Source organism: Manacus vitellinus, unplaced genomic scaffold (genome assembly GCF_001715985.3).
Source record: "Manacus vitellinus isolate BGI_N305 unplaced genomic scaffold, ASM171598v3 scaffold_2_pilon, whole genome shotgun sequence".
Lineage (NCBI taxonomy): Eukaryota > Metazoa > Chordata > Aves > Passeriformes > Pipridae > Manacus > Manacus vitellinus.
The window spans coordinates 46,891,385-46,914,396 of record NW_021940208.1 but is presented as its reverse complement, the minus strand read 5'-3'; the positions used below and the strand labels follow the sequence as shown (position 1 = coordinate 46,914,396).

At 39.8% G+C, this 23,012-nt stretch overlaps 1 protein-coding gene across 9 annotated transcripts in view; it reads right to left on the bottom strand.

Moving 5' to 3' along the window:
- The window catches only part of MBNL2 (muscleblind like splicing regulator 2), a 92,909-nt gene that overhangs the window by 35,340 nt on the left and 34,557 nt on the right, over positions 1-23,012 (bottom strand). The window lies entirely within an intron of this gene.

The window sequence follows — 23,012 nt, the reverse complement described above, 5'->3', positions numbered from 1 at the left end:
GCATGGAGCTAAATCTGAAGGTACACAGCAAAAGGAAAGCTCCCAATCAACATGAAAGTAGGAATTTTTAGACAGTAATGAGGTAATAAGAGACAACAAAAATATAGGTGGGCTGTCATCTCTGAGGTGGCTTGTGTTGGAGGAGATGGACAGCTCTACAAGCTGTGTATGCTTGACCACAAATGCAGGTAGAGTGGCATAAGACGCACTGATACATTTTCCCTCAGAAAAGTAAATTGCAGGGTGCATCAGGAGGTTTTGCAGCTGCAGGGCAGGACCTGCTGAGATCAGAAGCTCCTTGATGACAAGGCTCACAAACAATCACAGAATTTTAAGAGCTGTAACCAGAGGACCTAGAGCGTTAGTCAAAATGCATTTGATACACTCAACTTGTATAAGGTAAGTTTCCAAATTGAGATGTTTTTAAGAAATGCTTTTTAGACTTTCGATTCATTGGCTTTACTATCCATAGCAAAGCAGGAATATCCTCCTATAGCCAAAAAAGCATCAAGATCCCTATACAAGAACATCACACAGTACAGACATACACTGGCTCTGTGTATGCATGCCCACACACATACAGCTACAGACCTTTCAGTAGGCTTTGAATGTCCCCAAACAACAGTGTCACACTTTTTACTTAGACACCAAAACACTGCTGATTCTGCCTCTGATCTGCTATAAGGATGTAATAACTAGCTGTACAGGAATGAGTTAAACGTGTTCAGGAAGGTTCTCGTGCATTGAGGCTAACAGGAATGCAAACAGCTATTTCCACGCTATTTAACTATAGAGAACAGCCCTTTCCTGAACTGCCCCTGGCCACTGCTTGGGAGTATACCAAACAGCAGAGGCCAGAAAACATCAAGAAAGTTAAAAATTTAAGAAAAAACAATGGTCTCAATGCTCAGGAACAATGGTCTCAGTGCTGTTTTAACCTGTTAGTATAGATGCAGCCACTTTCAGGACATCACGCCTTTCCTTCTGTTGAGTAAATCACTAATGCTACCTGGTTTAATGAAGTCCACAAAAGTAATGTTATTTTGTCAGCTGGCATGAGCAGAACCAGAAATAGTCATGATTTGATGGACACAAAAGAAGGCTGGCTCTTTCATTTGGCAGGGACAAGGCCTTTGCCTTCATAATGTTAAACTGGGGAAGGCTCAGCGCAGGCAATGACCATACACTTCTGTGTTGGCTGATGAGGCTAACTGATTCAGACATTTTTAACTGAGATCTATTCTACCTTAATCTATTTTGTACATGAATGGTTCATACAGCAAATCTAAAAATTAAAACAGCAAAATCACATCAAACTACTGTACCTGATGGAAATATCTACCTGTCGAAACTAAAATGCTCCTTAAATGAGGATTGAGAACAACTCTCCACCACAGTGGCTTCTGAAGTACCTCAAACCTGAAGAGTGCCTCCAGTCTTACCTCTGAAAGCACACAACTACTGTATACCACCACTTCAAGATCTGCAAAGCAACTCACAGTGCACAAAAGATTGGTTATTTCTGAAAACTTTCTAAATAATCCAACCATACAAAAATGTAGTGTCCTCTCTAACCTTATTCAAGTCTGTGCCTCGTTTACTAGTTTTTTGAGCTCCCAGTTAGCAATGAACGTACGTACTATAAAAGAGCTGTGTGGTCCTGCTATGCTGCTATAGAAAGCCCTCTAAACAGATCAAGCCTTGTTGAAATTAAATGACCCAAAATAAACTGCAGTGGAATGAGCACTGAAAATAGTGAGGAGATTAATCCAGCCCTCACTATCAAAATTAAATAAATTCTAAGATCAGCTTTTACTTTTTGGACCTACAATGGTAGCAGGAAAACGCCTATAAGCATTTTCATTCCTTTTTTCCCAAATGCTTCATGTCCCAACTACTAATCACTGCACAAACAAAAATTCAAACTTGTAGTATTATTTCAATCAAATGGGATCCTGATTTTTTTTTTGTTTATTAGAAAGTCAAATATGAAGTCCAATGGACATGTCAGCACATATCAACCAAACAGCAGAACTGTACACAACACACAGGTATATTCAACACATTGCTTGGGTCAATATCAATAAGAGTCCACTTCGGATTATTGCAAAAAACTACTATGCTAGCAGGCCACATGATCACAGATGAGACAAAGATGAGTACTTTAACTTTAGGGTGCATCAGTATCAAGCCTCTGGAGAGAGGTTCATCCCAGCTCTTAAAACTACTGCAGTTTAAGAGCTGCTCCGCAGACATTGAGTCCCTCTGGCGCACGATGGCACAAACTCAGCAGGACAGGGCAGGTGGCAGGGAAAAATAATTGCTTCTTACAACTTTTCACCTGCTCCCAGATACAAATTAGAGTCCTGAAACTGAGGGCACAGACAGATTGGTTTGAAACTGGGTCCCTAGAAACTCTTGTCATCCATGAAGTGAAGGTTATCAACAAGCACATCATAAGTGGTTGTGCACTTCCCATGGGAGTTCATGCGAAAAATTCACTTTCAGTGAGCTGCCTCCTTACCTGCAATGGATAGTAACAATGAACAGACATCAGATTAAATTCCGAGCAGTCTGTTACTCCCCTCATCCTGGAAGGATGGAACTAACTCTGATCTTTCATTTCTCTGCCTTTGTCCTCTACAGCTAGCCTAATGCACAGTACTACATTTCAGTTGGCTAATGGAAAGTTTTAGCAAAAAAAATTACTTTTCTACTGCTAATTATCCAGACTGGAAACATGTTGTGGTTCGTGTTGGGCTGCGCCACAGGCTTCATTCCAGTGAAGCAGTGGGAAAGGGAAAGGGTGCATCAAGGATCTGGGGACTCAAAGGGCTTCAGTGCCCATTACTTGGGCATGGCAAGGAGAAGCTCTGCTTCTGCCAGGGCAATGGTCTTGGGAGCTGCTACCTGACTGGCTTAATTTCAAAAACACATTCCTTCACAAGCCATGTCACACCACTAACTTTTTTTTTTTAAATCAATAAGTTTTTCTATTAAGAACAATAGATAGTTTGTCTAAGATCAATCGCACAAGACAGCCCACAGACTAGAGTATATTAAAAAGCTAGGTACGTGCTTTCAATTTTAAGATAAGCAAAATGAGGTAAGTTCAGAAGTAACACCCCATAACTTTGCATATTAACATACTACGAACCCATTTCCTGTCTACAAGTTGTACAGCCATGTCTCTGTCTTGAATGTTTTATAAATACACAGCTTTCTTCAGTATTTTACTATTGCTCTAATAGTAACAACAATAATAATAATTCATCCAGGCTTGGGAATTCCTTATGCCTAATAATGAGTTAGCTTTTACTTACCAAAATTACCTTCATCTTTCACAGAAATGTTTGAATAGAAAAAAAAAAGGCAAAACAATGTTTCTTTTATTTCTTAAGCCAAGAATCAATTAAAGCATTCATAACGATTTCACTCAGGTACTGATTTCAGGCAATATATTGATGCTATTAGCAGGCAATAATACAGCATGCCTCCCCTACCTCACAGCACGACCTAACATATGACACAGGACATCCCATCACCTTTAAAAGACAGGTTATCTGATGAGAAGCAGAAACAGGAAGGCCTGCTGCCTTGCAGATGTTTGTCTCTTGTTCTGAACCTCGCTCCCCAGGGTGTTTCCAGCTCCCTCTACCCACCTCTGTTCTCCAAAAACTCCCAGCTTCCTACTGTACCCCACCTCCATCCTTCCTTCTCCCCCAGAACACCCTCCCACCCCTCCTAACTATAGACCAGGAAACAACTCATACGATAAATATAACTCGCTTGAGACTTGCATGTCCTGAAGAGCCAGCCAAGATGTGAATGTGGCTGGCAGACCACACTTGGGTGTGGCTTAGTGCCCACTCCAGCCTTTTCCTTAATAGGGTAGTACTTTGGATCTCTCTCTTGCACCCAGACACTGATTTTTGCATAACCAGTAAGAACTTTAAGATATGTCTTTGAGATGTCTGCTTCTAGCAACTTTGCTTGAAATTGGCTAGGATGTTCAAAAGTTATTAGGGTGAGAGGATGGTGCTGGCAAAAATACAGATAGTGCAATTATGCAAAACCTGTTTCCTTAAGAAAACAAGCTAAAATTAACAAATGTAGATGAAATTGTATGATCTCTCAGGATTAAATATGCAGTCTAAGGGGGGGGGGGAAGTATATGACTTCCAAGACATGAATGGTTTTAGAAGGCATCTGAGTAACCGGTTATACAAAGGAAAAAGGGTTTTCTGGTTTCCAGCTAGACATTCTAAGATCCAAACATCTGCTGGAATTAGAAAAGACACACACATACACACACACAAATTTTTAAAAAGTAAAAATCACCTGATGCCACAACTACCCCTCCTACTGGAAAAAAATATTGCAATTTTCTGCATTATGCTGCATCAGCAAACTTGCACATGCCTGTAAAGATCAGAACACATTTTAATAAACTTGCAACTGTGGGCATGCTGCTTAGCTAGACATCACCTGCTTGGTGTTGATATTAGATACCTGAACATATTACATACTGTTCAAACCTCGGCAGAGCAAGAGCTAGCACAGGCTGCTGTCTGGGGTGGTGGCAGCATATGGCAAGAATAGACACAGAGACAGCAATGTCAGCAGCGGTGGAGGTACCTAAGTTGTAAATACTTCTCTGGAAGAGTTTCTGACAAGAGCAAAAACTGTTTCTTCTCCTTTGGGATTCATCCAGAGCAGTCCCTCAGCAAACGCTGGTTGGCAACGTGTGTGGCCTCACCCAATCTATTTAACAATTTCACCATTGCATAAATCAGGAACTTCTCAATTCCAATAATCCTGCACTCCCTGAGGCTAAAAACAGACCCAGTCAATGGGACGGCAGGTATTTTGAGGTACTTAAGCTTCTGTTCCTGTGCATTGACAGCCACACTAACTCTACCACCCCAAAACATCCCGTTCAAAAGTTATTTTTCAAATGCAGAAATACCAAAAAGGGAAAAAAAACCCCACTAAGGAAAACACTGACTGTGTATTCATATGCAGAGAGGGATGATTCCTCTTGTTCTACAGGACATGCATGTATACATTACCCTATATATTTTAGTACATGAGAGCTCAATCATTAGCAGCACTTTCATCATTCATGGAAAACCCTAAGACTTCAGTTTGGACTGAGTTAAAAAGTATTTTCCATCTAACATCACAATCCATGAATTCAATTTTCCTATGCAGGTCAATCTGCTTCCTAACTTCTCTCAGAAAGCAAAAAACCAGACATCACAGCTCCATTAAAGTATTCCCTTTGTACTTTCTGTGACCATGCACCATCTCACACAATCTGTAGGACTACACATGCTTCTAGAGTTATGCATATGTGCAAAGACTTAGGGGATTTAGTTAAGCCTTAAGAATGACTAGTCATAGATTTAAAAAAAATATAACTTAGCATTTTATTTCTTCCTTAAGGCATAACAAAAACTTTCAAATTTTTTTAAAATTTTGCATAATTTCACATCTAGAGTATGCTGACTTGCAAATAGGCATGCTTATCAAAACATAATTCCTCTAGAATAAGCAAAATTGTATCTAATTTTATAGAAAGAAACATAGATCAGAGTAAGACCTCTTATCTTGCAAATGAGACATGTTTGAACTATTTGTGAAATGCAAAAAAAATTTCAAAAGGACCAAACTTTACTAGCAATAGAAACATTGAGCTTTTGATGGAGAGTTCGAATACCTCAGACTTCACTATTTGCCATACATTTTATAAACACAAAGACCTGAAGGAAAAAATGTACTTCATAAAAACACAAGCATCTCTTATATTACATTTGAAATAGTTCAGCTCTTGGATCTGTTTTCCTGGAAAAAGACACAAACAAAAGTCACCAACAAAAGCAACTTAAAAACTTTGCTGAGAATTTAGTTCTGTATTTCCAAGGCCACCTTGCAAGTCCACCCACTGAAGTTAGTGAGCTTGCATACATATTTATACGCACCTACACACTTCCGTTTCAAAAAAAGTAGAAGGCAAATTCACTTTCTAAAGCAGAAATGAAAAAGAAGGCAAAAAACTCTCAGGTGACTTCAGTCTGATTCTGTTTCCAATAAGCTAAGAAAACCCATTAGCTACTCTTTTAATGACTTCAATTTTTTTTGCAAGAAACTGAAAGCTGGTAAAATAAAAATGAATCATTTTATTCATAAAGTTAGAGAACAAGAACTGCCTGTAACTGACAGAAAAAAATAGAAAAATATTGAACAAAAATGGAAGTCTTACAAAAAGATGGAATGTCTAAATGATATAAGTCTTACCACTAAAGACTTAATAGAAGATATTTATTTAAATGGAAAAAGACAAAATGTTCTACTGAAGAGCACATTTGCAATGCACAAAGAGCTCTGAGTCTCTCAAGATGCTCTTTCAAACAAATGTTGAGCATAGCTATAGAGAATGGTTTAATAATTTGCCTTGGAATATCAAGGGGAGTGTACTCAATATTAAATTGCTCAGAAGAGAAAGAACTCAAGTAGATATTGCAGATGCCAAAAAAAAAGACATTTATGAAATTGTAAGTCGTTTGACGAACATCCTTGAGATTATCCTAACAAATAAGAAAAGAAAATTCAGACAGAGAAACAACAGTTTAAACTAATATCAATTTATTTTATTTCTGTGTTTACTGCCTTGAAAATAATTTGAGAATAATAGGGCAATAAAGATTATTTCTTCCTCAATTACGTAGCTCCTTTTATTTTTCTTTTCCCATTTCCCCCACATACTGGCACTTAAAATCAACAAGTTATTTTTATCTTAGCTTCAAGTTTGTCTACCAGCATTGATCAGTAGTACATCACAAGCAACTATGGACAACCCTTGAAATAAATCTTTACTCTAATGCACACAGACAATTTTCATGGAACAAGAGGCAGCCGACACGCAGTATAGGGGGAAAAACCCTATGGAATGAACATAAATAAAGCAGAGGGAAACATGACTTTGTGTAGATAAAATTCCTGAAATGTCTGATTTCTATTACATGGGTGGTGAGACTCGTTGCAGGGTGTAGGGCTCCAACAAATACACAGCTCCTCCTGTGGGAGGACTAGATGCAGCCAAGCATGGGACTCAAGATGGATTTCAATAGCAGAACAGTGATCTAAGCCCTCCAACTCTGCCCAGTCAGAGAAGTCAACGTATTCACGGATTCCTGCATTATAGAAAAAATGTCTAAGACCTTTATAGAGTCTCACAATACAGCATTACACACAGTTAACTGACGGCTGGGCAGCTTTAACGCACCTGCTCATCTCAAGGATTGAGTGTTTTCGTGGAAGACAGATGACAGCTGTGTAAAATTGCAGGTGGGACCACACTGTAAGTCAAGGTGACACAGATTTCTGCTGGTAAAAAACATACTCCACCATTAAATTTAACTGAAATATAAAAGAAGATAAGACCTTCGGAAGAGGCAATTTTCTTCAAATTTTCTCAATATCTCCAGAGCAGACAAAAATAACCATTCCAGAAGTAATGCCAGTAAAGTTGTTTGACTGTAGGTCAGCTGGCAAGAGAAAAGGCAACAGCAGTGTGCCATAATGGCAAAAGACTGAACAAGAAGATGGGCATGGTGTGGCACCACTTCCTGACCTACCTCTTACCTCATCTCCTTTACAATTCCCATAAAAAGCCATCAAGTATTCTGACTTTAATGCAAGCTTGCCCATATGAATAGGACTGAGATTAAACTCCTTTGGTTTGGAAACACCACTTTGCAGTGAAAAGGTAAGCAAAGACAACTTTAGAACTGACAGTCAAGCCCTGACACACCTTTTGGTGGCCTGTAAAGGAAAATCTATGTGGCTCAGCACATAGAATATATGCTCTAATGTCCATACCACATGTTCTCTACCATAACCAGGTTAGAAAAGAAAGAGTGAGTAACGAGAGGTCTTTGCTGCAGGGGTGTCCAGGAGCCCAAAGGGTGAACAGCCCAGCAAGGACCAGGCAACAGGCTGGTATGCTGGCAACAGTCCCCTCAATGACACACCAGAATGCTTCAGGAAAAGACATAACATCAGCTGTATGTCTTCAAAAAAGAGCAGGAGACGTGCCTTAGCAGTGAGGAGCCTGGTTGACTGGATCAGAAAGAAAGCGAGAGGAGAGTGCTGCAAAACTGGCCGCATAAGCTTCCTACTGAAATTCACCTGGCCAAGGGAGCCTTGAGAAGATGTTTCATTTGAGAGTTGCAGTGAACTAAAGGACATTTGGAAAAGACCCATTATTTGGAAGAGTCCCACCATATGGAAAAGGTCATCAGCATGATGCAGCAAGTCCATTATGTACCATGGGACCCCACTGGTGTACTACAGAGAAGGGCAAACCTAACACATCTTGAACAAGTCACCTTGGACACCAGTGTGTCACAGTCCCCAGGTCTTGAGCTGGATGTCCAGCAGCTATGAACTGCTATGGGGGTGACCTGATGTGCCACTCAGAGTTCCTCTGCCGCTTCTCATGGGGATGCTTTCACCCTGGCCAGGCCACTCTGCACCCGTCTGTGTTCTGGGGCTCCCAGTCCAGCTGGGGCTTCCTGGGCCTCTTCCCTGTTGCAGATTTCACACTTTCTCGGTCAATCATCTTGCCAACAAAAGGAAAAAGGAAGGGCCAAGTTAAATACATAAATCATCGAGGACACCTTACATAACTGCAGAGGTGAAAAGTACACAGTCTTGTCCCTCTGCAGAGGAGGAGTGTTTATCCGCTCTCAGCAGCAGCGCTGGAACCGCAGCTGCGTTATTAATAAATCATCGGCTTTGCTCCCGGGACTAGCCAGCAAGGGTTGGAGTTTGACACCAGCTCTCAGCTGACCGGAAAGTTGCTGAAAACAAACAGAAACTTCTCGGTGTTTTAGAAATGCCGTGTATTTGGAATTGCACTAAAAAGCAGGAATTACAGAAAAAACTCCTAAAAATTAATAGATATGCATTTTCAAGGAAGAATCACACATAAAATCCCCTTTACTTTATATAACTCCTGAGAAGTAGTAAACAAATTATTGAGATGAAAATACACCATATCACTATGGGGCTGCTTACAGAGAACAACCAACTGTGCCTGACCTGAAAAGCAAAGGGTAAACAGGTCATCTTTTCCCACCTTTTCTGTATCCAGAGCATGCTCCTCCTCTTCTGGGAATTGGTTTCTTAACATCAGTGAAAAATTTTAGTTTATATCTTTTTTTGCAGAGTAACACACTTTGAATTTTCCTCTTCAGAGAACAGGGAAACCAGCATTATCAGCAAGAGGGGCAGTGAGACCCCTGCCCTGAAGCAGCAGGACATAAGAGTTACCAGTGAGAATACTCACAAAATCAACAAACTAAGTCAGGTTAAAAAAAAGGGGAGGGAGAAGAGTGGAAAAGGTCCAGAAATTCAAGGAAGAGGAATGAATGAAGCCCTGGCATCCCAGTAAGCCAAAAAAACCCTTTTCTTTTTGCTGAAGGGCTATCCATCCCCTTCCACCTGGTATTAGGAAGCTTCCAGAAGATCTAGCAAAAATACAAGAAATATAATGCAGTTACATTTATCTCAAATGGTAGCTTATGGAATTAGGCAAATAAGTCAGTTTATGAGAAAAGATAAGATACATTAGGATGTCTTATTAACTTCCCTAAATGATATATTCATTCCAAAACTAGAATATGGGATTGTGGTCTTGAGAGTGCTTATACCTTCTCAAAACTGTGTTGAAGGAGCAGAAAATTATTATCTTCCTTAAGACAGATTCTGTGCTGACTAAATAAAATTCTGGGTTAATTTTAAATTAAAATACTTCCTCTAGGTTTTCTAAGCCATATATCCACTTTTGGGGGAACTCACACACTAGACTCCCTACCATTTATTATATTGCAATGACATTGTCAGTGTATTCCAATCCATGGTACCTGTTTTTATCAGTGTCATGAGTAGATGCAGTGATACCAACCTCAATGATATGACCACTATCTACTATTTTTCTACTAATCTACTATTTTACACAGCCTTCTTTCCCAGACAGCAAATAGGCAGTCTGGTATTTCTTTTAACGCTGACAGTCAGTTGGTAATAATACTCTAACACATGTTCATCTATCTCCTGGCCTGAATGCAAGCTACTCACTCCCTTCTGGGCCTATGCATAGGGCTGGTTCTACAGGATCACATTACAAATGGCTCCATTAAAATTATTAGTGGATTTATTAATGGATTTATTAATGGATTTGTTCTTGTGATACTAGACAGCATTATTCCCACTCTGCACAGAATAAAAGGAGACCAAGTATGGTTAAAGGAAAGCCAGTTTTGTGACTTGTTTTTCCTTTCCCCTAAAGTTTCTACAGGAGACCGGCAGGCTCCCCTGCAACAGTGACAAACAGATAGCTTTGAGTGTCTGTCTCTTGGAAGTTTTTACAGGTTTGGCACCACACTCATTTGTTTCTCAGTTGAAACTAACTCAGGGTCTGACATACTGTTCTCCAAACAGGAACCAAAGTACCACATAATTTATGACTTTCCTTTGTGGGTAAAGTGTTTTCACTGGCTGCACCTTATCTGAGCAGCAGTTACAAGACAAGAGATTCCCATCAAACATCTTTTTGTCAAATGCTTCCTTTTGTTTGGGTGCCAAGGGGGAAGAAGCAGGATGCGGTCAGAAGCCAAACCTACAGCCGAGGCTTCCATCGCTGCTTTTTATGCCAAATGGCAACAATGATGCAGTGAGAAACTCTAGGAGAAAATTATACAACCTTCTCCCTCTCTGCTCCAGAGGACAAATGGAGAGTCCAAAAGTGCTGAGAACTTTCCTCTCTGGAGCAGGAAGGAGAAGAAGATCACAAACAGCAAGGCCTCTAAACTGCATGCAGACTTTGAGAAAGCACCCAGCCAATCACCTGGCCTGGTAGCATGGCTGAACCATGTCCTTATCATTCCCAGGAGAACCATTCATCACAGCTACATTGCAGGACTTTGGTTTAAATATGCTTCATAAATGTCACAAGACTGAAGAACATATTAAACTAAAACTCTACAAACAAAAACAAAGTTTTATGGAAGAAAAAAATGCATAATGAGCTCATGCTTTTCACGAGAGTGATGCTTTCACAGCCAGGAACCATTAAGTATTTGCTTTTATTTTATATTTTTATTTGTCTGATATGCACATCATAAAGTGATTACAACTGCCGTGGCATGTCAAATTCAACTTAAAGGATATACAGGTTAAAATGCAGTACGCTCACAAATGCTAATTGTAATTGAAACCATCCTGATTCAGATTTTCAAAAAGCCTGGACAGTCTGGAAAAGAAGTATTTAAATGGCCAATTCAGTGGTTTTTCCCCATCCTGCTGCATTCCAGTGAAGAAAATTTGTGATGCATGAGTATCATTCATCAAGAGAAATAGTCAAAATATGAGATCACTAACCAGAAACTAGACAAGGTTTAGTCAACTCCCTTGTTTAATCACTGGGGATTCAGAGTCTGGATGGAGAGAGGGCAGGAGGAAGTTCAGACAATTCTACGAATTTAACACTAACATATGAAAAACATTTTAAAACATGATAACCATTTTAATCAGCCTGTAGTAGCTAGCATAATTCATCATGGGTTTCAAGTACAGAACAGAGAGGGACTCTCAAACAAAAGTGACTGCATGAAGGCTGGCATATGTAGCACTAAAAGCTATATTGCCATTTCAGCAAGACAAAGACTAGAACTAGGGTTTTTTGTTAAATTTAATCTAAAATCATGCCCAAAAGATACAGTTCCTGATTCTGTAGTATCATGTAAGTTATCATTAACCTCCTACTATCCATTCCCAAGGCAACCTACAAAGTATCACTCTTCAGGCTATTAAATCCCTATGCTATACTACTTAGTAAATAAACAAAGCAATGAAAGCCAAAAAAAGATCTATTTTCAAAGATATTTTCATGTCTTCAGGTCAGTCTTGGGGCACACGAGCTGCTCTGTAGGGTAAGTATCAGCATACCAAAAAACACAGTATGGCAACATAAAACTCATTAGGGATCCTCTAGAAGACCTGTGAGCCAGAGGGAGCATTTTCATACAAGAGCAAAGCTCTGACCCAAGGCACCGCTGAATAGAGTGCAAGCACACAGGTAAACGACACAGGAATCTGGAAGGGCTGTGCTTATTTCCCCTCATTGGTAGGCAAGCCACAGCTACAGGATATACAGACTATATACACAGGCAGACCACATAGAAACAGTTATATTTTTATAAGAGTACCTTTATACCTCTAAAAATAGGGCCTCTGACACAGAGATTGCTTTGGAAAGGAGTTAAACGTGAATGCAACCCAAGCACATCATTATTAGCCTTACGATTATTGAGTTCCGTTTGTTTTTGTAGATTTTTAGATACCTTAAAAGCAGACTGGTTAGAAGCATCTTGCCCTTCTACTGAAGATTTTGTGGAATATAGTAAATAATCTCAATCTTCCTTGACAAGTAACTTCTGTAGAAAGCAATAAACTGCCAATGGGGAAAATGTCTTTTAATTAATTTTAAATTGACATTAAGATTACAGAAGCACTGTTAACATTTTTAAAGAAAATTTCTCCTCCAGTAGGTGTCACCAGGCTTTATATTTATTTTACTTTACCATCCCACATTGAAAGCCCAACGTTTCGTCAGCAAGTGTTTATCCAAACTCTTCTCAGCAATGGTAGTTCCAGTCTTAAAGTTTCAGTGAATAGAAAATTACAAATTAGCTTTAAATGCCAACTCTGCTTTAAGAAGAAAAAACACAGTGAATTTTAAAGGTATGAAGGCCTCAGTAAAGGGTTCATCATATGTACAGCCATCCACCATACTGCAGATCATGCTTTATTAGTTTTCCCATGCTCTAATCCTGAGAACAATGAAACAGAGAAATAGCTAAGAATGGGGACGCATGACTGAAGGACTCCCTTGGTTGGCTGTATTTAACAAATAAAATGTTCAGTTTTAACTAGCAAAAGAACATTTGATTAGCATATCATAGAAACTAAAGAAAAGGTAAGAGCTATGAAAAACCTTTTCAAACATCAAAGAGAAATGAAACAAGCTTATAAATAGAGTTGCCTGCAAGCAAACAATTTCTGGAATGTACTGGGGAAAGCAAGGGAGAATCCCACAACAAAGGAGATTGCAAAAGCCAACCCAGTTTAACAAGTGGAATTACCAGTTAGGAGACTACAGCAAAACAATGCCAAAACATCAGCGAGTCTGATACAAAGAACTTTTCTCAGCATTTAATAAAAACGCCAACATAAAGGCCAATCACTAGGTAATTAAATATGGCTCTTTGGAAATGCAAAGCCTTACACAAACTTGTTAATTTCTCATGGAGTACTAGAATTAATGAGGAACAGAAGCTCTCCTGGAGTAAAGCTGAACAATTTCAGACACATCTGATCACGCTGGAAAATGTTAAGCTATTTGAGTACTAGACAACAATTTATATATCAAACAGCTGTCTGCCAATTTATCATGTACTTCTTGCAGACACACAAAGACTTGATAACCTATAAAGATCTCAAAAACATGAGTCTACCTTTTATGCATGCTATTAAAAACAAACTCACACATACACACTAGACCCTAGATGTACAGTGAAGTATTTTTCAGATCTCTGACTGCAGCTAAGCGGACAATGACAACCCTACTATGGCAGAAACACCCTTAGAAACCCCACAAACACCCTAAGAGTACAGGTAATTGTAGAAGAGTACAGGTAATTGAGAATTTGCCAGTCTGGGAATGAGATTTAGTGAAATTTCTCCATGGCCCAAACAGGTTTGATCCAAGTAGCAAGTTGGTAGAATCCCTCAGCTGTTTGACACCGCACAGATATTCAATGCTCTCACTCCCTCTTCTCACAAGACAGGGATTATCCAAGATGGCTCTGAGTAGCTGCACCTGGAGGTGTGGGCTAGCCGGTGGTGTCTGCAAACTAATGCCCATCTCTGAGGAACCAGCAAAAAAGCCAGCAAAGAACCCTATCCAACCTAACCCAACCTCCCTCACCTTAGCACTGGCAGATCCCACAAGACGCAAGGTGAGCCAGCCTGAACTTCTGTGTTCAGATAATTAGCTACACATAAGCACCTATTTAATGGTCTTCAGATAAACATCATCTTCTGTTTAGAAAGGTAATTTATATACAAAACAAACTGCATCCGGTCTTGTCTTCTTATCATGTTTACAAACAAATCAAGGGCTAACACTGATATTCCTACGTCTCCTTTTCTGCCCTATAGTTCAGAAAAAATAAATTCATAATCCAGAAGTTTAATTTTCTCTTTGTTTAAACCTGAAATAAAAATACACGTAGGCGTTCCTTAAAATGAAAGTGCTTCAAGGACAGTAGAGTCAGATAAAAATATATTGCCTGTTGGCTAGTTCACCATCACCGGAGAAGTGAAAACTGCTATTCCAAGTACCACAGCCAGGAAGTATTTAGGACAGACATTCAGCCAACTTCAACTAACTCCTGAGCAACAAGTCAACAAAGCACAGTATCTGTAAATGCTCTGACAAATTATAACATTAAAAAAGGGTGAAGGTTTAAAAAACTTCTAGCTCCTTCCGAAAAAATATAAAAGAACATAGAGGTAGAAGGTGAATGCATCAAACAATAAAACTTCAGTAAGTGAAAAACTAACCTTGTGGAAAATAATTAAATCAGATGATAATGTACTGCATTACAAAATCAATTATGATGATAAAATGGGTAAAAGTACAGTGAAAATAAAGTAAACATCTAACTTTGATGTCCAAATGTAGAAATTGGTTGAAAATCTATGAACACAAATCCTCATATCAAGAAAACTTTCATATTTACATATGGCCACGTAAACAGGTAAAATTAATAGCTAGGAATCCTAAAAGATTCCTAAGTTTCTCAAGCTATCATTATAAGACCATTTTCATCAGTTCAGTGTCACTAATAACAGTATTTCTATGATTCTCTGCCACATTTGGGCTCTCTGCAGCATACCACAACCTGTTATTGAGTTCAGTGGTATATGAATTTGGAATACCAAAAGAATGAACACTACAAGGCAACAGAGCTCACATTTCTCTGTCTACTTCTTAAGAACCAAACAACAATAAAAACATCTACTAATTTTTTATTATATTTAAGGATCAAAATTAATATTAAAACAGAAGTTTCAAAAAGAAGATGTGAAAGGTTCTAGCTGTGGGACCTTAATGTTTTGCTAAACTATTTAATAAAACATTTACCACCTACAATTTTGATATGGTATTATGGAATCTGGACACCTCCCCACGCTCAGTTCTCTCCTATTCCTCTTCCTGAGCAGTGGCAACAACAGCTATCAAGGCTGGTGCAGATTTTGTTCCCCTCTGGGACCCTTTATTTCCCTCCAGAACGCAATCTGGGGTAGCTCCCCTCTTTCCCTGCTGTTGTGGTCTCCAGCTCTTCTCAAACATCGAGACTTTCTGCAAGTTGCACACTTCATTGCAACACACGCTCATTGCTTCTGTACTCAACAGAAGGTTACAATTAGGAACACTTCAGTAATTACTTAGATGAGCTGTTGTACACCTCTGAATTTGTCTTCATATTCTCAAGAGCAAACCACAGACTCTGCTTTTCAAGAGCCACTGCAGCTGCATACAAGTAAATAAATAAAAGTCACTTTTTTTTGATGAATGATTCAGCATTTAAGAAAATAAAACAGCTGTACTGCGTTAGAGCAAGGTCCATCTAGCCCAGTATCCTGTTTCCAAAAGCAGTCAGCAGCAGATGCCTAGGGAGTAGTATAAGAACAAGAAAACTATTTAATGGTATATATTGAAAATATTTTTCACATATCCTTGATGGAAAACAGAGATGGAATTTTGACAGAAGAGAGGAAAAAAGCAAAAGAAAACAGAGTCCAACACACACACACATTACAAAAGCATGAAACATTCCTTTCAAAATAAAAAGAGAAACGAGAGGAAGATAAATCTTATAGATTTCCATTTTTCTTTCTTTTTTTCTAAAGAAGCCCTCAGGAGCAAGAAAAAAACCAGAAACTCACTTGCTGTTCACAGAAACAGTGTAAGTACATACTGATGCACACCACTGGTCAGATAATTTTGAAGAACACTTGACTATGAGTGTCAATGGCTTTTCTCCTGTGAAAGGGTCCTTTAAGAATTGTACAGGTAGGAATTCATGTTGTGATACCATAGCTGAGAGCTCCCAAAGTATTTAAATTAATGGATTTATAAATACAGTTTCAAAAAGTATATACCTCAGTCAGAGGGAAAGCCTGTTGCACTTTAATTTCCCAGGTAGGGGAAATACCATTGAGGTACTGTACTGGAAACAGGTAAAACAGACTGCACTTAGAAAAGTACAGAAAGTGTGGGAACAGTGAAGTGCTCCATGAAATCAGCTGGAGGTTTACGACTAGTTGGATATGGGATCAGTTGCAGGAAAAGTCATCCATTGGGACATCGGCTCAGATGTCACAGGTGCAGAAACAACTGCTTTGATTACACTGTTAAGCTTCATATCTCTGGGACACCAGATACGTGTTTTTCAGAAGCTCCAGACGAGCTAATGAAAAGTGGTGATGATTCTTGCTTACTTGGGAATAGGAAGAGAGAAGCATCAGGGTATGACAGCAGATGACGAACTGGAAATTGGAGAATGAAAACTATCATGAAAGAACAGAGTACTTCTAGCCAGTGACATGAACCCCATACATAGTGCAGACACAGATCGGAAGGTGTTCGGCTATAACCTGGAGATGGAACTGGCCGCAGCAGAAGAGAACATCATGGATGCTTTATCAACTACTGATTGACAGTGGAGATACAGGTGTGACAAACCATGGAAAAAGCAATTACAGCCTCAAGAATGTATCAAATAAGGATTGCCTACTAAAGGCAAGGTGCTGTGGCAAGGCCTCTTCCTCTCCTGTGGTAACTCCCTACTTGCAATGCTACACGTGTTTCTGGTCACCAGTGTCCAAATAAGTTGGATCTGACCAGAAGTAGGCATGGGCAAGGGCTGCCAAGGTGACACAATGAGAGGAAAGCCTGTCTAACAAAAAGAGAAACTGAGCATGGAGGGCTTTTTTGACTGAGTAAAACAAAGGCTAAGGAGGAGTATGACTGTTTCCAGTGAATGGTCCCAGAAGAAGCTGTGGTTGCAGGAACGGGTGATGGGAAGCAGGAACGTGGTTGTATCAGCTGTAGAATAACAGTGGTATTCAGCTCAATGGAGGTGAACTGGCAGTGAATAAGTCCACACTGGAAATGAGAAGAATGCACATGAGAAGAGACACTACAGTAAAGTCTTCTGATGTAAATAAAAAAATCCTCACAAAAAAACCCACATGTTTAGTATGGAGATTAGTAAATAACTTTAGCAAGGAGGTTACATGATTGCCTATGATAAAAATCAGTATGGAAATCCCTCAAACCTATCTTCTATTTCATGAATAAAATAGGCATAGATAAAACAGAATCACAGAATGATAGAACTGTGTTTGAAGGGAATTGGGTTTGGGTTGGAAGGGAACTCAAAGATCATCTAGTTCCAACACCCCTGTCATGGGCAGGGACACCTTCCACTAGACCAGGTTGCTCTAAGCCCCATCCAACCTGGCCTTGAACTCTTTCAGGGATGGGGTATCAACATCTTCTTTGGGCCACCTGTTCCATTGTCTCACTACCCTCAGGGTAAAGAATTTCTTCCTAATATCTAATCTAAATCTGCCCTCTTTCAGTTTGAAGCCATCACCCCTTGTCCTATCACTACAGGCCCCTGTAAATAGTCTCTCTTCCAGCTTTCTTTTAGGCTCCCTTTAGGCCACTCTAAGGTCTCCTTTGAGCCTTTTCTTTTCTGGGCTGAACAATCCCAACTCTCTCAGCCTGTCTTAGGAGAGGCTCTTTGTGGCCCTCCTCTGGACTCACTCCAACAGGTCCATGTCTTTTTTATCTTGGGAAATCCAGAGCTGGAAGCAGTACTCCAGGTAGGGTTTCATGGTTGGCTTTCTGGGCTGCAAGCAAGTATTGCTGGGTCATGTTGAGCTTCTCATCAACCAACACCCTCAAGTCCTTCTCCTCAGGGCTGGTCTCAATCCATTTGCTGCCCAGCTTGTATCTGTGTGTGGCATTGCCCCAACTCAGGGGTAGGACCTTGCACTTGGCCTTGTTCAACTTCATGAGGTTCACACAGACCCACCTCTCAAGCCTGTCAAGGTCCCTCTGGATGGCATCTCTTCCCTCCAGAGTGTTCTGCACACACAGCTTGGTGTCACCTGCAAACTTGCTGAAGGGTGCATTCGATCCCACTGTCCACGTCACCAACAAAGATGTTAAACAACACCGATCACAATACCAACCCCTGAGGAACTCTACTTGTCCCCACTTGGACACTGAGCCATTGACTGCAACTCTTTTTAGTGCGACCACCTAGCCAATTCCTTATTTACTAAATAGTCCATCCATCAAATCCAAGTCTCTCCAATTTAGAGACAAGGATGCCATGCAGAACAGTGTCAAATGCTTTGCATGAGTCCAGGTAGATGACATCAACTGCTCTTCCCTTATCCACCAATGCTGTAACTCCATGGCAGAAGGTCACAAGATTCGTCAGTCATGATTTGCCTTTAGTGAAGCCAGATTGGCTTTCACCAATCACCTCCTTATTTTCCACTCATAGTTTCCAGGAGGGTCTGCTCCATGACCCTGTTGGGTACAGAAGTGAGACTGATTGGACTGTATTTCCCTGGGTCTTCTCTTCCTTTTTTCCCTTTTTAAAAATGGGGGTTGTGGTTCCCCTTTTCCAGTCAATGGCACCTTCACCAGACTGCCACTACTTCTCAAAAATGATGGACAGTGGCTTACAAACTTGCCTGCCAGCTCCCTCAGGACCCACAGATGCATCTCATCAGGTTCACGGACTTATACATCTCATCAGGTTCCTTATATAGTCTTGAACCTGAGCTTCCGCATCAGTGGGTCTCCCAGTCCCTGCCTTTGTCTTCTGAGACTCTGGTGGTGTGGCTGGAGCACTCACCGGTGAAGACCAAGGCAAAAAAGTAACTGAAAGTCTTGCTCAATAGAGCACTAATAAGCAAAGCACTCGAGTGGGCTCAGGTGCCTCCAGTCTCAGTAAAGTGTAAAACAATGCAGAGCGACACTTAAAGGAAAACCTTTGCTGAGCAGCACATATATATAAAAATAGATATGATACATATATCATATATATGTCATAATTACTTAAAAAATAATAAAAAAATCAACCTCATTGGATTTTTGAGCCTCCAAGCTCACACTGAAGAGCTGCATTACAGGTAAAAATTAAAAAAGGTGAGGAAAAAGTGTATTCACATGTTGCCTTATATCTTTCAAGAGTCAGTTTTGATGACTAGAGAAAACCTCAACAGAAGAGCACACTTTCCCACTCAAAAGTTAACAGAGAAGATTAGATAAAGTATCAGTAGATATTCTAGTGTGAAAACAAAACCACTGTGTGCTTGATAGATTTTGAGAATCTCTGGCACGCCTTATTTTTAAAAAAGCTGGAAATGAAGTCTCACTCCCTGTGGGAGGTAAACGTTAGTCTCTTCCAGTGAAAACTGGCACTTGTAACCTGCTCTCTGTAAAGCCCTCAGGGTAGCACCGTGCTGTGGGTGCGCTGTGAGGTGGCTAGGTCCCTTGCTCAAAGGGCTCTCATGCAATCTGCCTCCACTTTGGGGAGCCCAAATTAAACAACTGGGACAAAAGTTCAAAAGGGAGACCTGACTTTAGGTGCTACATTCAGGGGACCTAAATTAATGACTTGTTTTTCCCCTGAGCACTAGATTCCACTTCAACCACCAAGCTGCTCGAGGAAGACAAAGGTCCCTTCGTAATTTTCGGGATGGATCTCTTCTCTGAGCTGCAGAAGCAATCTACAGTGCACTCAATTCCTCTTAATTCTACTGCTTCACCCTACTCTGCCAGTTTTTCAGGTGTCAAGAACCCATGGGCAAATTGCCACTGCCCTGCAGGAGTGACTCCACATCCAAAGCATTCTGGGCCCACCCCTCTAGTTCATAGCATGTGCTAAATATTTCCTGTGTGTATCTATATATATGTATGTGATCTACGCATTCATGGACTCTTAGGTGCATAAGCTGTGTCAGAGATGCAGCCTCTTCCAGATATTTTAAAATACTCTTTTTTTTTTATGAGTATTGACAGGCACACTCTGTATTTCCAAGGCACTCTATAAATATCTAAAAATATGACCCAAAGAAGGGTTTGTGAGTACAAAAGTTGGTTTGTTTTTTCCCCAGCTATGACAGCAGGTCTAATAGAAAGTATTGTCTCTCCCTGCTAACCTTGAACGACTTAGTAATGTCCCCTCCTTCTGAAAGAAAAAGAGAGTATAAGTTAAAAAAAAAACCCACACAAAAAACCAGTTACATCCCTTTCACAAAGGGGAATACAAAGTAATAGCAATGGTTGTTAGGCAATTTACTTCAAATAACACAGCACATCATGTCAAAAGCCACCATTTAAAAAAACATCTTCCAATACCCAAGGTTATCTATGACGCAAGTGGTTACTATGACCTGTAGACTGAAGAATTACTGTTACAGCTCAAAACAGGCAGATTCAGGTATTTTGCAAGAGAGGTGTGCTTAAATATTATATTGATATCTTCTATTTACCATTCACAAATTTTAAGACTGGTTTGAGAGAAAGCCATAGTCATTTCAGATTATAACTAAGATTTACAAATACTGTAAATTTTACATAAATTTTTAAGGGGTTGGTACTGCATTGTCAGACAAATGCAGCCTTATAGAGAAAACAGAGAAAAATATCACCTTTAGGAAATTGAAATTAAATAAAATTTAAGGACATCTCCTCCACGTTCTTCATGGAAGGGAAAGCATGTTAAAGTTGCTGTATTTATAGTGCTAAATTATGGTTATCTATTTAAACTGGGGTTTTAATTGGACACAGTGTCCACATAAGAAATGCAGAGTCAAAAAAATCAAACTAAATTTTAATAACGATCCTGCAGATACTATATCAAAAAGCTTCAGCCTTCGTTCAAAATCACTTGAGGGCTTTTTTAATTTTTCTTTGTCTATAGTTGCACGGTACATTTTTTTCCATATGATAATGCTGTTCTCCAAGACAGTCTAAATTAAACAGCCAAACCAGAGAACATGCAATACCATCTAACCACGCTCATAACAACACTGGTATTCCCATGCTCTCTGTACCTGTTGGGTTTTTTATCATACCAGAAAACAATGAGTTTAGAAAGAAGCTTCCTTCATGTTACATGGAACACCAGCACATTTGTCTGCAGCTTTCCTCTTTCTATGTGCCTGTTTTATTCTAGGAAATGTCTGAAAACCCAGCACACTTTTCCAAACTGTGTTGTACTCTCTGTGCTTTCCTCCCGGTATCTACAGAGATGCAGGGCACCGGTGTTTACTACCTCACCAGTGTCATGCTCTCTTCTTTTAGGCTGCACTAGTCACATATCATTTCAAGTGATAAAGCCATCTAAGATCACAAGGATGCTGGGATCAACAAAACTGATTAGGTATATCAGTTAATTAACTTCTGTTGAACAGAAACAAAATCAATTTGCCACCATTTCTTTATGGTCTCTAAAGATGCTGCACAACTTACTGCACCACTTTTTCATTTGATATTTCCACATCTATAGCAATAGGTTAACCAACTAAATAGAATTTGGCCATGTATACAGATATGTTATGAATTAATTAACTTTCAGTTGCTACTTAATTAGCCCGTGATAACATTTCTCATTTCATATTAAATCTTCCTTGCTACTTTCACATCCATGATTCTCTCAAGCTTGGCTGAGATGCACAGCTGCTTTATAGCAAATCAAAGCACACCAAGATACAGCTGACACAGATCACAGTGGATCTTTTTGCAACGTCCAGGATGAAAGGCAAATAACTAATTAGAAAGAACAGCCGTATTCAATTACCTAATAATAAACTCCCTTGCTCATTAAACACATTATATATATTGTAACAGCTGGCAGACTGAAATATCTGATAAAGGAAAACCTGCTTATAGCACTGTTGGTGCTTTAGGGAAAGCTGGCTAAATGTTGGTTTTTTTTAATAGTAGTACCTGTTTAAAATACCTACACGCAGAACAGTGGAGAACTTAATTATACTGCAACAATGTCAAGTTTGGGTGAAGAAAGTAAGAGTGAATATCTCTTAGGCCAACCTTGAGTAATTCGAAAGACCATCTTACTCCTGCACTAGGACACAGAAAGAGCCTTGTGGGCTGCTGCCCTGAAAACAAAATGAGATACCATGAGCTCAGGATAAAATGGTATATGGTTCTTACATAAAACGTAGTCACCTTTATTTCCAGGACAGTTTTCTTTTTTTTAATTCAAGTGGCTGCCTAAAGAAAAAAATGCCTCAAGAAACTAGCAGCAGAGATGGCAACTGCAAACCCCCTCCTTCCAGATGAGCTTTCACCACAGACTCTAGAGTGTTACACCTTCTCTTGCTCTATCTTACTCCCTGTGTGATTTCTGTGGTGCTTTCTAGACAACAGCCAGCCTCAGTGAGGGGTGTCACCTTCTCCACCTATCATCCATCACCCTCTCACTGCATTGCACACCCATCAAAAATAAGGCCTAAATCTGCATTTATAATGGAAATTTCCTTCTCCCTGAAGAAAAAGAAGTCATGGTAAATACCAGCGACTCAGTAAGATAAATCTGCTATTTGAAAAGATTGAATATGGAAAATATAATGAAAACTATGCTCAACAAGCAAGCAGAGGGTAAAGGTAAGAGAGAATGGCTGTAGGCCACTCTGTGCCACAGCTCTGCCCAACACATTAAATGTGCTGGGCATATCATTAAATATCACTAAATGGGTAGTGCTGCAAGGATTGACACAAATGAAGGCAGGGGCTTTACACGTTGGATTGCAAATCTCAA